The sequence below is a fragment of the Calidris pugnax genome, unplaced genomic scaffold, assembly GCF_001431845.1.
Source record: "Calidris pugnax isolate Ruff unplaced genomic scaffold, ASM143184v1 scaffold107, whole genome shotgun sequence".
NCBI classification, from domain to species: Eukaryota; Metazoa; Chordata; class Aves; order Charadriiformes; family Scolopacidae; genus Calidris; species Calidris pugnax.
The window spans coordinates 23863-39222 of NW_015090901.1; positions in this window are offsets into that span (position 1 = coordinate 23863).

Sequence of the window (15360 nt, forward strand, 5' to 3'; positions counted from 1 at the left end):
TTCTCCCTTCCCCCTGTGACCTATTTCTGTTGTGCTCGGCATCTATGCTCCTGTCATCTTTACTAGTTAAGGCTGGGCCCATGGAAGAGGTTGTATGCAGGTGGAACATAACTGCCTGGTTTCAAGATGCAGAATGTATGTTGTGATGTTATTTTCCAGTTCTAGAGGCACATAACATCATCTGTAGGTACTGGATACGCTTAATTATTAAGGTGAAACTTCATTGGAACTGAGCATTGAGAGTGTTGAGCAGCTTGATTTCCATTTGCATTGCAGTCTTTGCGTCTGCAAACTAGATATTTCTTCGTCTCTTTTTTTCCTGAAAATATTGGTGCAATAAGCACTCTTGTAGCTTTTCAACTGGGACGGATTTCACACATAATGTAGTGTCTGTGGCATTATTTTGGAATAGGTTTTTGTTTAGAAGATTATTTTTTTTAAGAACAGAAAAATATCAATTCTGGATCAAGCTAAAGGCTTAAGTTTGATGTCTCTGGCTGTTGCAGATGCTCAGTATTTTGGATGTAGCCTAGATTTCAACAAAGAGGGTTGCTATTTGTCAGAGATGCTTCCTAACTCTGAGCACTGGAATCTGGGAGGTCGCAGATTGGTCCTCTTCACTTTGGTGCCCTTTGAGGAAGGGTTTGACAGTCACCTGCTATAGCTTTTGTCTGGATGTTTGTGAACCTGCCCCTGCTTGGTGATGCCTCAGCTGGTCCCTGACATCCTGTCCCACCCACCTCTCTGTGGTTTCACTGGAAAGAGTTCCCATGGCTGTAACAAACCTAGCTTTTGTTGTTACAGCATGTGCTGGTGGTTCTAGCTAATGGCTTACAAATGTTTACAGCATGCAAGTATTTTACAAGTAGGGAGAGCAAAAAAAACCCACGCTCCTTCAGCTTCTCATCATAAACAGGAAGATGAGGTTTAGCTGAGTGTGCTCTGTTGCTAATTCTTGACAAGTGTCCCCCTGGTCCTTGTACTAACTCCCCATAGTTCTTCATGCAGTTCTCTCTGCTGGCTTCCCTCTAAACTCATTTCTGTATCTCTTACCTTTGACACCTATGACACTTTAGCTCTTCTATCAAACTTGGTTTCATGAATTAATTAGAAGTTATTACCAGGGGACTGATTCTAGAATTCCTAGAAGCAGCTAGAAAATATCACAAAAAGGTAACACTTCGTTGGGGACTACATTAGCTGAAATTGGTCTGATGTTTCACTGGATCCAAATCAGTTTAGGATCCAAAGCCTTTTAATGAGAATTGAGTGCTTGGACTCTGAAGAGGAGAAAAAGAGATGGTCCAGAGACTAAATCATGCTCAGCATCATTAGTCAGTTTGTAGAAGTGTGGGCTAATGTATTTGGGAACTGTGAACTGGGCTTTTCTGCACCCACCAGCAATACCATCACTTTTCTTGCAGATAAAACAGATCACCAAGTATCTAAATGAAGAAGTTAAAGTTATGGGAAATGTGTTGCTAATTCAATAGTAAACACCAAATCCACAGACTTCCTTAATCATAAACTTCATATTTCATTCTGTACTTCAATCTTTTTTTTTTGTATTTGTAGAGCTACTATTTTCCCAGAATAAAGTGAGATAAAATGTTCAGGAGAAATACTCAAGGCTGAGAGATGGCATTCTTCAAATACGAAGTGCATAGTGATGTGGAGGAGTCACCTATCATTATCTCCCATAAAGAACATAAGAAGAAATTCAAGACTGTGTATAAAACAGAGTCACAAGGCATAAGAAGTATGTGTGTTTTTCAGAAGTGTCTTAATTAACTAAAATGGTTGCAATTCTGGAGGAAAAGCTGTGATATAGTTACTGCCATCATATATACACTTGTTTGCCGAAGGCAGCAAAATGATTTATTTTTTTATCATAAATTACCCATGTTACCAACTATAAGGAAAAACTTAAATGTCTTCTCTGATTTACAATTCCAGCCATTTATGTAGTTTACTTGCATTAGTTTTCAGATCTAGTCCTATACTTCAAGTTTTTTTACAGTAATTGTATAAAAATGGCTTAATGATGCTGATTTTTATATTTTTTTTTTTACTTCAAACTGTAAGTTGAAGACAATTGCAGCTTGTCCTTTTCTTTAATGCTAGATATTCCTTCTAACAGTCTCAGTCATCTTTTTTCCATTAAGCCTGTTGAGCAGGTGTTGTCTTTGTTCTGTGCAGATACTTTCATGGCCCCCATCATTGCATTATTTGAGCGCCTCCCAAGTACTTTCTTGAAAACATCCTGCTGGGATAGGAAAATATTGCTATCCTTATTCTGTAGATGATCAGCTGAGATATTTGGTGATCTGCCCACAGCCGAGCCTAAAATCCGTGGGAGAGTTAAGAATAAAACCTGCAGTCCCTGCTCTCTGCCTTTGCTAACAGACAATACTGCTTTCTTTTTTTGCAACAGCTGTGAACTTCGGTTGTATGTTTACAAGATGATGTTGACATTTCCACATCAATTGGTTTATAATTTTGCTACTGCCTATGACTTTTTTGTTTACTTTAAAATTGCAGAAGAAATCCTGGAACCTCTAAACTTTCGAACTCGACTCATTTCCCAATTTACCAAAAGAGGAGGGAGGACTATTACTGATTTGAATCCTGGAACCTCTAAACTTTCGAACTCGACTCATTTCCCAATTTACCAAAAGAGGAGGGAGGACTATTACTGATTTGCCATCCAATTAATAAATATTTAGTAGGGATGATCTGAGGCTGTCACATGTCCTGGTAGTTTAGTTATTTTAACTGCTAGATTCCAGTCATTAAGGTACTACTGTAGCTCTGCAAAAATCGAGGAAAAAATACAGGATGACTATCCTAAAGAGCAGTTATTCAAGAGCTTCAGCTTTCATTTCTGTCAGCCCTGAAACTGGTTTTAGGAATGCTTGAGTGTTTCTTTAGCCTCCTCTCCCTTTGTACTGCTTGGATTTTGTTCTTTGAGGTGAGTGAACTCCTCAGAGCTGGTGAGTGTGTGCAACATCACATTGAATTTGGAAAACTCTCCAAGAGGCCAATTGCCCTGTGTGATCTTGCTGACAAAGGATCACCAGCGCTTGAGAGAATGGAAGCTCATGTCAAAATCAAAAATGGAGTGCATTTTTAAGACCAAGTTCTATTGTATAGCAGGTGTTTGTCTGTGTAATGTGAAATACAATCTCTAATATGACTACAGGTTGCCAGGTTGGGTGGCAGGAATTACTGAGTCAAATTGTGAGGATTACGTTACACAGCCTGTCATATCAGGTAAGACCAGAAGGGATTTTGATTTTATGTTTAAAGTTAAGGGTATTGTATAGGATTCCGGCTAAAATCGGACTGGTTTCTGTGAGCTCCCAGAAAAGAATTACCATTCTGTGTGTGATACAAAACTGTAACACTATAGCATTGAACTGAGTAGTGGTAGTACAGCAATGACCTCGTACAATGAGCATCCTACTGAGGCTTTAGCCTTTATTATTCTATTATGTTAGGTCTCCTTCTTGCATTTAGGAATGAACTGGTTCCACATGATGTGCTGAGCTGTTGCCAGTGCTCTTTTTTATTAAGTAATGATCTTAGAAAGTAAAACTTAAGTCTTTAATGTGTCTTCCCTTACCTGTTTAATACCAGTGAGAATAATCTTGTATTTCACCAAAACTACAAGTGTTTAGTTTCCAGCATCCTAGGTAATTGGTGGCTTTTCTGAAAAGACTTGAGCAATTACTTGGTATAGAAAAGCGGTTCTACAGAAGTTCTCTGTAAAATCAAAGGTGAAGGTGTTAAACCCAGACAATAAAACTTAGATCAAAGTAGCCAGCAGAAGGGGCCATAAGAGGAGCAGATTGTCCTTTAAGCTTCACCATGTTGTGTAAGGTGTTACCTCTCTCTTTCTCTAATCAGATTTCACGAAGAAAGCAAAGCTATTCTTCCCTGACGTAATTCAATCGGAGCCCTCAGCTAGATCAGCAGGAAAAGCACCTGCCTTTCTTGCTTTAGATTTGGTTGATAGACCCCAGTTTTTGATAGGAGTTGGTTAATCCATAACCCAGGCATGTGGCCACAGCAACACCTGCCGTGCAGGTGAGCTTTTAGTCTTGTTAATATACTGATAGAGTATCAATTTTTGTATTAACCTCACACACATACACACCCAATAGTGATCGTAAGTAGGAGAATTTAATAAAATGAGATCATAAATGTCTAATGTACTTTTTGTTGGCCAATAAAGTTGCCCACATGTTGTAGTTGAGGTCTGAGGTTAACTTGCTTGCTGGAGCCTCTCTTGGGTAGATTACGTGGACTAATAAAGCACATGAAAAAATGTTTTTTGTGCTCTGCTTTTCTTTCTGTTTTGTCCACTAGCCTTTCCTCCTTAACTCTGTTTTGGGTTGGTGCCCACTGGAATATCTACTGCCATCAAACTCAGCACTTTAAAATTAAGCACACATTTAAAACATCTGCTTGATTGAGACCCTCCACAGTGACTATTAAGCTTTTTGCCTCTGACATTTTCCAAAGTCTTTGATTCTCTTCTCATCTCCTCAGTGACCCTGATATAATCCTATGGATATCTGTAAAGCAGTCTCTGGTGCTTCCTAATTGTGCAGGTATTGGGAAGTGAAGTGTGGGCTGAAGGTTTGGGTTCAGGCTTGAATTTTCTACAGGTAGCCACTGTGAAATTTAGATCTTATATTCAGTTCTGCCCCAAAGTTTCATGCGTGTGATCGTGTGATTTCCAGTTTGCAGAGAGAGGCGCTACCTGGCTTTTCACCGGACACTCATGAGCAGGAGTTTGGGGAAGACCACATCTAATTCAATAAGAGAGGAAGGGTTGAATTAAATCCCATATAGATAAGATGGTGATTCAGATACATTGATGGGTCACAACCCTTTTTATGTAAGAATCCTTCTGTGAGGGATGTAATTTCACTGTATAAGAAGGAATTTAGCAAGATTTGTGCCAACTACATTACATTACAGCCACATTTTCTGTGACCACCAGCGTGTTAGTGTGTTAACAGACTTACCAGAAAACAGAACCAGTGCTATACAGACCATTGTCCTGTATTGTTTTACAGAACAAACTCTTGATGAAATATTTGTGAGGATCTGGCTCTGCTATTTCATTGCTGGAGTTGCTTTCTAACCCCAGCAAATTTACACTGGCTTGTGCCCTTACATCAGACTATTAAGGGGTGTTATGGTGCCCCATGGTCTTCTTTCACACTGTTTTTCCATGGCCTTTGGTGATGTCTCCACTGTTGAGGTAAATACCTTACCATGCTTTAATGACTATTGTATCATTAGATGTGATTGTCTTGTACCTTGTGATGGTGTTCAGGTTCAAGTAAGGTCTGTGCAAAACCTTGCCCTTTGAATTTGGAAGTATCTTACTGCAGAGCTGGGTTTACTGGTGGGGTTAGTGGGACTGGAGCCCTCTAAGGCAATCTCCTTTGCCATATGTGTTTTGAGTCATTTTGCAGAGTTATAGCCGCAGCACTGCACAATCTTTCTAACTGTATTATGTCATGTTAGCTGGTTAATTGCGACTTAGAAATTAATATTCCTCTGGGAGATCATGGTGGGTCAGACACAGTGCTCTAAAAATACTTTTGGAATAAGTTCTAAAAAGCTGAATTATGTGGCCTCTCATGGAAGGCACTGGGGACACATCAAGTCTGCTCTGTAAGCTCCTCGGGGCAGAAATCCTATCTCTTGTGGTCAAAATAGATGAAGGCAAAGAAGACAGGGAAAAAATACTTTCCAGTGAAGGAATAGAGAGAAAATGACTTTGGGCACCAGAATTTCTCTTGGGAGTGAGGACTGAACTCAAATCCTACGTTTGGCATTTCATTATGTCTATTACACCATTCTCCTCAGTAAATTTGACCTAAAGTTATAATTGTGGTCCTTGGCAAATGTGTCTTAATTTGCTTCTATGGCAGTGGATTTCTTCCCAGCAGTTCTCCCACCTTTTCCTCTAAAGGTCCTCTCATTGTATTGGTTGATTTTCTCCTCACAGATACCATGCTCTTTTTGATCTGTTGACAATGCTTAAGAAAGAAATAGTGCAGGACTGATCTGCAGAGCTTCCCAGTCACAGACTGGTGCTTCATGGGACCAGTAAATGGGCTCCTGGAAGAAGCAGCACTGAAAGTGTCCATCACCTCCAGGGAGATGGAGAGGACAGGCCAGCTGTGGGCAGGAGAATGTGGAGGTGGGAGGGAGTGAAAGAAGGTGCCAGGTTAATAGAAGGTGGTGAGCACAGACATCTAGAGGACCTAAGGCTTGTCTTTGTGAGTTTGTACTTGGTGTGTGTTTGTAAGCTGAATTTCAACCCCAACTACTATGGAAAAGGAGGAAGCGGGGAGAAAGAGGACATTAAAAAAAAAAAAATCCTAAAAGAAGATATGAAGACTGTCTTTATTTTTTTTTAATTACATACTATTTTTCTCTCCTTTTTTTTTTTTTTTCTCTATTTGGGCATGACAGGATTTGTTTTAATTCCCTGCTTGTTATTTCAGCCAGCAGAGGGTGTTCAAGACCCCATTATGGACTCCAACCACGCAGGCTGGGCCCTATGATCAGCACTTCTGGATGCACTTAATGGAACATTCTCAGCATAGTTAAGTGCTGGGGCCTGAATCAAGGGGTTGGAATACAATCAGGTTTTGTTTTTTTATGGCAAAACGTAAGAAGGTATGTTTTGAGGCAGTGAATTATCAGAAATACACGTCTGTTTGTACCAAAACGTTTGTATCTGGAATGCTTCTGATTTGTGTTTGGCATATGAAAATAGAAGAAAGTGAAACGTCTTACAAACTGGCAAATCCAGTTTCATTGTCCCATCTGAATGAAATATAGTTAAATACCATCAGCTGCAAGTGAGTCTCAAAACAATCTCTGACCTTTGAGAGCCCCAGAGAGCAGCAGTGGACAAAACGTTTTGAAAGCATCCTCTAAATTTTAAGACATTTAAGAATTTTCTTGAGGACAGTTCTTGAGAAATAAGTTCCTTTCTTTAGGCTTTTAGTGTATATTCTAGAATCTGTATTTTCTGGTGGTGGGGACATCCCACTACATCTGTTCCAAAACATGAATAATAATGAAATATGTGAAAATAAATCAAGCACTGCTGGTCTTCCTTTAAACCTATAATTGTGGTTCCTCTGTGACAATAAGCTCTCAACTGAGAATTTATTCATTTTAGCAGGCAGGGTCTTTTATACCTGCAAATGTAAACCACATTTTAAAGTAATGCATTGTATAAACTGGCCTTGCAAATGTTAAATTATACTAATTTGAACAGATGTGCATGTTGCTGCCCTTGCAATCTGGTCAAATTCTTCAGAGCTGAGCAGCTTGTTCTGGTGTGCAAATACATATTGGCAAAAACTTCTTTGCTAGTTCCTTGCATTTCTTTAAATCTGCCTTCTACAAATGTATATTTTTCCTGCGAGGAAAGCTGGTGTTTAAACCTTTGAAGACTTAATTATAGGTGGGCTGAGCCTCAAGATAGAAGTAACAGCGTTTCTCTTTCGCTTAGACCTGATGGGTCTCGTGTTTATATACCACTGCAAACTTAATTAAGATGTAGTAGTAAGGACTAAAACAAGTTGTGCTTTGTAAAGAGACCAAAGAAAGGAACTGAGCAGTCCCTGAGTGGAAACAGTGAGGGGAATCAGCGTGTCTGGCATTGACATAATACTGCGAAATCAATGCTTTGATCAACTATAAAGCATAACAGCTGTGTGAAAGGTTTGCTGTGGTTCGCTGGCATTATCTCTTGTGTAAAGGAAAGTACATTGTAAACCAGTAAAAATTAACTGCCAGAGCACAATGATGGTTTTGTGACTGGGAATTCAGATAAAAGTTTTGCTTCTGTTGGCAGAAGGATAAAAAGAACTGGGGGCCATTTGCATACAGGTGAAGAGAGGCGGCGATGTCCCGTGTTCCGCAGAGGCCAAGCCACCACAGGTATGCAAAGTACTACAGCTCTAAGGGCTACCTTGTATTTAACTTGATTTTTTTTTTTTTTTTTAACCTGGTTTAGTTATTAAGTGGGAGGAAATGGTCTTGGGAAACGGGCAATACCAGGAAAAGTCATCGGGTGGCAGCAGAGCATTTACCACTTGCCGTGGCAGCCCAACTAAATAAAGGCAGGAAGGACAATTCTACATCATTCTGATAGAGATAACTGAAAAAGAGATCTCGGAGGGGTATCTATGGCGAGACAGGAGCTCTGAGACAGAAGATTTATTTCCAAAAGTGTGTTTGCATGTGTGTATGTATTGCTATATACGTATAAAACACATTATTTGTGTATAAACATAGATGTACACATAAAAACGATGTCTCTGTGTGGCATCTGTAGGCTTTAGCTCTGGGACAGAGTAGTAAGGAGCTTTAATGTGATTACTGCAACTACCAGCTCCCAAATGGGATCCCATATCCCTGACAATTCAAGCTTGTTCCGGAGATATATAGCTCAGTGCCTGTGTGAGTGAAGCCATGTAATAATTCTAAATTATTTTGCTGGAAGAAATCAAATGGGTCTGTGAATGTGGCCAGCAATATCCACTTTCACCAAAACTGATAATTTTTTTATTAGTCCTGTCTGGCTCTTTGTAACAGAAGTATGAGAAGCAGGACGGTTAGTATTTATTATTCTTTTAGGAAGGCGTTGACCTCTCCATATTTATTCTTCAACGTAAATATTGAGTCTTTTTGCTGAATAATGTGGATGGTGCTTGAAGTGCTTTGAAAATATTGTGCTTTTTTTAGAACTAGAAGCTAAGCGTATTTTGCATGTGTTCGTTCCAGTGAAGAGATAGAGAATATATTTTCATTTGTTTTGTGTTTTGCTTTGATGTCAGCTGTATACCTCACGATGTAGCTCATACAAAGGAATGTGTTATGGTATGTGTTGTGGCCTTGAGGACACAAACTGTAGCATGCATGGGTACAAACATGTGTTTTCCTTTTCATCATACACATTATGACGTTTTTTTGCTAGCGTTTGCTAAGCTGTTTGTGAGTTGCTGCTGGTGTAAGTATCTTACCTTTTAACTGCCCCTTTGGCTGTCACCACTGTGGAACTGCGCTCAATCTCATACTTTATGGGCAGTATCGCTGCAAATGTGGAAATTCACTGATTTAAAGGAATTTAACATCTTTCTTACGGATTCACGGATTTGACAGAGTTGGAAGGGACCTCCAGAGATCATCCAGTCCTACTCCCCTGCTAAGCAGGATTGCCCAGAGCACATCACTCAGGGCTGCATCAAGGTGGGTCTTGAAAATCTCCAGAGAAGGGGACTCCACAACCTCTCTTGGCAGTCTGTTCCAGGGCTCTGTCACCCTCACCGTAAAGAAGTTCTTCCTCATATTTGAGTGGAACTTCCCATGTTCCAGCTTAAGCCCATTGCCCCTTGTCCTATCGCTGGAAACCACTGAAAAGAGTCTGACTCCATCATCCTTCAACCGACCCTTTAGGAACTTGTAAACATAGATGAGGTCTCCCCTCAGTCTTCTCTTCTCCAGGCTAAAGAGCCCCAGCTTTTTGAGCCTTTCCTCGTAAGGGAGGTGCTCTAATCCCTTAATCATCTTGGTTGCCCTACGTTGGCCTCTCTCCAGTAGTTCCCTGTCTCTCTTGAACTGGGGAGCCCAGAACTGGAGGCAGTATTCCAGTTGTGGCCTCACCAGTGCAGAGCAGAGGGGGAGAATGACCTCCCTCAACCTGCTGGCCACACTCTTCCCTATGCAGCCCAGGATTCCATTGGCCCGCTTGGCGACAAGAGCACATTGCTGGCTCATGGAGATCCTGCCATCCACCAGGACTCCCAGATCCTTCTCCTCAGTAGTACTTCCCAGAAGATCCACCCCTAACCTATATTTGTGCCTGGGGTTCTTCCTCCCCCGGTGCGGGACCTTATATTTGCCCTTGTTGAATCTCATGAGGTTCTTCTCTGCCCAGCTCTCCAGCCTGTCCAGGTCACACTGGGTGGCAGCACAGCCCTCTGGAGTGTCAGCCAGCCCTCCCAGTTTGGTATCATTAATGAACTTGCTGAGGATACACTCTGTCCCCTTGTCCAGGTGATTGATGAATATGTTGAACAGGACTGGGCTGAGTATTGACCACCGGGGGACACCGCTAAACACTGGGCAAACACCCCTAAAATACCCTCACTTTGGATACTTTAAGGAAGTTTAAGTGGCTGCCACCATGGGCTTCCTACAGGCATCATAGACAGGCTTACTCATGGAGAGACAGGGAAGGGACTTCTGGCTCACAGCTCCTACTGACCGCTGAGCTTAATGTGAGCTACCAAATCCTTACAGTCTGGACTCAAGATCTTGCCTTGGTAATGCTGAGTTTTTTCTGAACTACACTGATTTCTGTTTCATTCAGGACTCAGCTGGATTTGGGAGTCCTTGCTGATGCCAAGACCCACCACCCATAGAAACAAGGTATTGCCTTTGAAGAAGAGCTGCTCTGTTTCCAAGCTCTCACTGAGCTCAGAATTCAGTGCTTACTCCTGCATCTCCCAAAGTTATTATCTTGTACCAGTACTGAGTCAGTATTTTGAGGATCCCAGTTCCTGAGGAGCCTTTAACCCCTTGTTCACTGGGGGCATGTGGCCTCTTCAAGGAATAAGGGATTTTGCTTCCTGCAGAGCTTAATAAACCTATTTTTACACCCTGTTTTGAATACTGTTGGAAACTCTTTGAAGAAAGATGTCGCCAAAATTGCATTACTATTTCAGTTGTGTTACTGCTAGGGATGGTTATTAAAAGTTAACACATAAATTGACAAAGACATCAAAAGTCCCCTGCTCTGAAAAGCTTACAAAATTAGGCAAGAAGCAATGTGTGAAAGGAAATCTAATCTGTTCGCTTAAGGGAAGGTCTAGTTTCTTTAGGTTTTACTCACCCATTCCAAAGGAGAAGACACGGCATGGAAGTGAACTCTAGAAAACCCAAACCAGGAAACAAATTCCACTATTTCAGTCTTCACCAAGTCCACCCAGAGTTCATTCTTTGTGATGAAACCTTATTCTGTGTATTTGTGCCTCTCTTCAGGAAGACAAGAGGGCATCAGAGCAAGCACAGAAGTTTCAGGTGATCTCTAGTGCTTAGTGACATGGTTTAGTGATGGTTTTTATCAGAGTTAGGTTGATGGTTAGACTAGATGATCTTAAAGGTCCCTTCCAACCCAGAAAATTCTATGATTCTGTGATGTTACAGCCAAGGGAGCTGCCAAGTGGAAGGCACAAAACAGAGAACAGGGAAAGACTGCAATGATGGTATGACAGCAGTGAGACTTCGTTCCTTGTCTTTGGACTAGGTGTCATGAGGTTATTGCATTAGATGACTTTGTTCATTGTATCTGCAGTGAATTATTCAGAGTTAGGTTGATGGTTAGACTAGATGATCTTAAAGGTCCCTTCCAACCCAGAAAATTCTATGATTCTGTGATGTTACAGCCAAGGGAGCTGCCAAGTGGAAGGCACAAAACAGAGAACAGGGAAAGACTGCAATGATGGTATGACAGCAGTGAGACTTCGTTCCTTGTCTTTGGACTAGGTGTCATGAGGTTATTGCATTAGATGACCTTGTTCATTGTATCTGCAGTGAATTATAGTGAATTCTTTTTATCTGTAGACAATTTATTTGGGATTATGTTAGCCTGCAGCCAAGTGGAAGGCACAAAACAGAGAACAGGGAAAGACTGCAATGATGGTATGACAGCAGTGAGACTTCGTTCCTTGTCTTTGGACTAGGTGTCATGAGGTTATTGCATTAGATGACTTTGTTCATTGTATCTGCAGTGAATTAATTATAGTGAATTCTTTTTATCTGTAGACAATTTATTTGGGATTATGTTAGCCTGCAGTGATTAAGAGAACTGATGGTAGAAAGTGAAGGTGACTAACAGGAGTGCTGTCAATTTTTCTGTTTGTAGTATGTGTAGCAAAATTTTCTTATCATCTTTTGGACAAAGACGCTGGTTGGAGAAAGAGGCTGATACTGGAAAAAACTTCAGGCTATTTATTATAAGCCCATTATAACTGTTCTAGTACTGATGTTTCATGTCCTTTTCAAGGCTGTGTGCTGTCTGTCTCTTTGAGAACTCAGCACTCTAAATCTCAACTTTGTAACCCTTAGTTAATTAATAGGGGGTTTTTTTGGAGCAAATTGCCTCTGACTTTCATTTTCTTCCCATTCAGGGATTAGTCAACCTGATTGCAGAAAAAACACACAGTGCCTATTGTCCTGTGCCTGTTTTACATGCTGACAATGGAAAAACTTTCTTTTTCCCACAAGTTTGCAATGACATTCTCCTCTTCTCTAGGGGTTACTTCAAGAGGATAACCACCATTTCCTCCCGGTTAAGCTTCCCCATGTCAAAGATATTTGATCGTTTCCAGTGGGTGGAAAAGGGCAGTTTGCAGGCTGATAATTGCACGTGTACCTCTGCAGGCTGTTGCGGAGGGTGCTATCTTAGGGCAAATCTCTAAGAGACATAAAAACATCACGTTAACAAAAGAGCGTGAGGATCTGTAAGATAAGCACTCACTGGTGTGTCGAGTCCCTGCAGCCTTGATGACTGCCACCAAAGGTCAGATCCGCCAGGAACGCCAGCAGGAATTCCTGAAGGTTCCCTTGGATCTGCCTTGGATTCAGCCAAAGTGCATCCAAACCTCACACGTTTTAAAAGGCTGATTTTTAGGCGCGGTGACTTTCCTGTTTTAATGCAAGTTCGGTTTAGCTACAAAACTTCAGACTGTGTAATTTGGAAAGACTCTATACAAATTTTGTGAGCGAACAAGGAGAAAAGAAGGTACTGTCATTTTGGAGAAGGGCAACCTATGTCATCGTAGCATTCATGTATTTTGGGGGCACTTGGAGGTGGAATGGAGTTATTCTGAATTGACAACTCTCTACAACTTCGTGAAAGGACACTGTAGAGAGGTTGGTGCTGGTCTCTTCTCACAGGTAATTAGTGACAGAACGAGAGGGAATGGCTTCAAGCTCCAACAGGGTAGGTTTAGATTGAACATTAGGAAAGAATTTTTCACTGAAAGAGTGGTCGGGCATTGGAACAGGCTGCCCAGGGAGGTGGTGGAGTCACCATCCCTGGATGTGTTTAAGGGCCGTTTAGATGTGGTGTTGGGGAATATGGTATAGGGGAGGACTTTGTAGAGTAGGGTAGATGGTTGGACTCAATGATCCCAAGGGTCTCTTCCAACCTAGACGATTCTATGATTCTATGATTCTATTCTATTCTATGATTCTATGACAACTCTGTAGACAGGAAAACAGTGTACGTATGGCCATATAAGCACTAGTGGCATCTGGCAGTTCGAGGTGCTTTGGTGTCCTACCATGTGGACTGTCCTCATGATGGAAGTGATTTCCTGGGAAAATGTAAATGTAAAAAATTGTAGAGTAGTTTGCTTGAATCTACACTGAGAGTGAGCTGTAATGTTGACGGGTAGTGGTGCAGTTATCTCTGCGTGTGGTAAATATCTGTCAATAATCCTTGTGGTTGTGTTAACACCATGAATCCTTCAGAATTTATCTGAAATATCCTACAGCATGATACAGATCATAGATGTCCAAAAAAGCATCTGTGCTTCTTTTTATTCAGCATTTTGAATGTACTTGTTTAAGTCCTGACTCATTACCCTCATTCAGTGGTAAATTGGTAGCACAATTACAAATCTGGGTTTTATGCCTCTTTTCTACTATACCACAGACCTTTGGAATTTCATGTGGTCTTAAAGAAAAGGAAATTAATGATTATGCCTTATTCATACAATAATGTTTCCATCATGTTGTCTGCTTCCTCTCCCTCACTTCACCAGCAGAGGGCTGAAGGATTTATCACCCACTTAATTTAGCTTAAATTAATGGATAAGCTACTCAAACTCCCTTCCTGAAAAAACTGTTCCTGCCAGGTTTTGACCATAGATCTAAACTGCTGTGTTCCTTCTGAATGCATGGTTTGTTGCTTACTGAGCCAGAAGGTATATCTTCTCCATACCTGAGTAATGTTCACAGCAACAAAAAAAAAAAAATAAAAAAAAAAACAACTTCAAATGTCCCTTCTCAAGCAACATGGCATTTTGAAACATTGGTTTACTTCAGAGCTTTCAAGTGGATGCCTTTCTGGAATGTGCAGTTTTAAGCTTTTTAGATCTGCCTGATAGTTTCTGGTCTGCATGAGGGAGATGATTAGATAAGGTGGCTGTGATGGTCCACCTCGATCTGAAACCAATGCCTCTTTCTACAGGAGCCTTGGCTGATCGCTCAGCGCACACTCAGGGAAGTTCTTCCACCCTCCTTGTTTCATGCCCTACTGAGTTGGGTTAAAAACAGGACTTTGTATTCTGAGAACATAGCCAAAGGTGGAAACTTGAGCTTCATGGGAAAGAAAACAGATCCCTTGGCATCTCAGAATGGGGTAGTTCTTGCAATAACCCAATACGTTTTTCCTGACTAGAGGGCTGGAATTCTGAGTTCCTGCTTTCTTGAGAGGGACAGAAATTCATATACTATTTTGCAGAATTTGTGGTTAAGTTGCTTTTGAGCTGTTCTGCAGAAGAGGGAATTATTTCTTGATTCTAAGTCCACTGAAGAAGCTGAAAGATTTCCACTGGTTTCAGCGGCCTTTAGTCAGACGTGTGATGTATTATGAAAATATCAGAGAATGTCACTGTGGGTTTTTTTTGACCCTAAAAGCAGATTGGCAACATAGCTAGAGCCTAGCTTTTCATATTTTCCAAGTGCTTTTCCACTAAGAAAGTGAAGTAAATCGTTGCTATAAAATTATCAGTCAAAAATATTTAGATGCTGAACATGTTCAGAAACGTTTTGGGTTTTTTTAAATGGCTTTTAGAGTGTCTTCCTGAGTCTTTTGAAAGTCTTCTATATCCAAATATGGTCTCTCATAGGACAACTTTTATGAATTGAATGTTTCCCTAATTGTATTCAGGCAGCTCAATGAAGAGAAAGGAGTGATTGTGAGCAGGTATGAACTACCCCAAGTACCCTGAAAAGATAAATGAGCAAGACTTGAATAAAAACAAATTTTCTACCATGATTTAATATTTTGGCGATGCCTAGGATAAAAGTCTGATTACATTTCCTGGTATAAAATTTGTTTGGAAATAAATGTTTTTCAAACGCATTAGTGATTTCAGTTCTATAATGTTTGGCACGTGCTTTCTGGGGTTCCTTTTGCAAGGATGGATAAATATGATTGATATCGCTCTGGAGAGCATTTACCGAGGGCAAAGGCAGTTCCTTTTTATTCTCAACTTCTTACGGTCATGACTAGAGTCT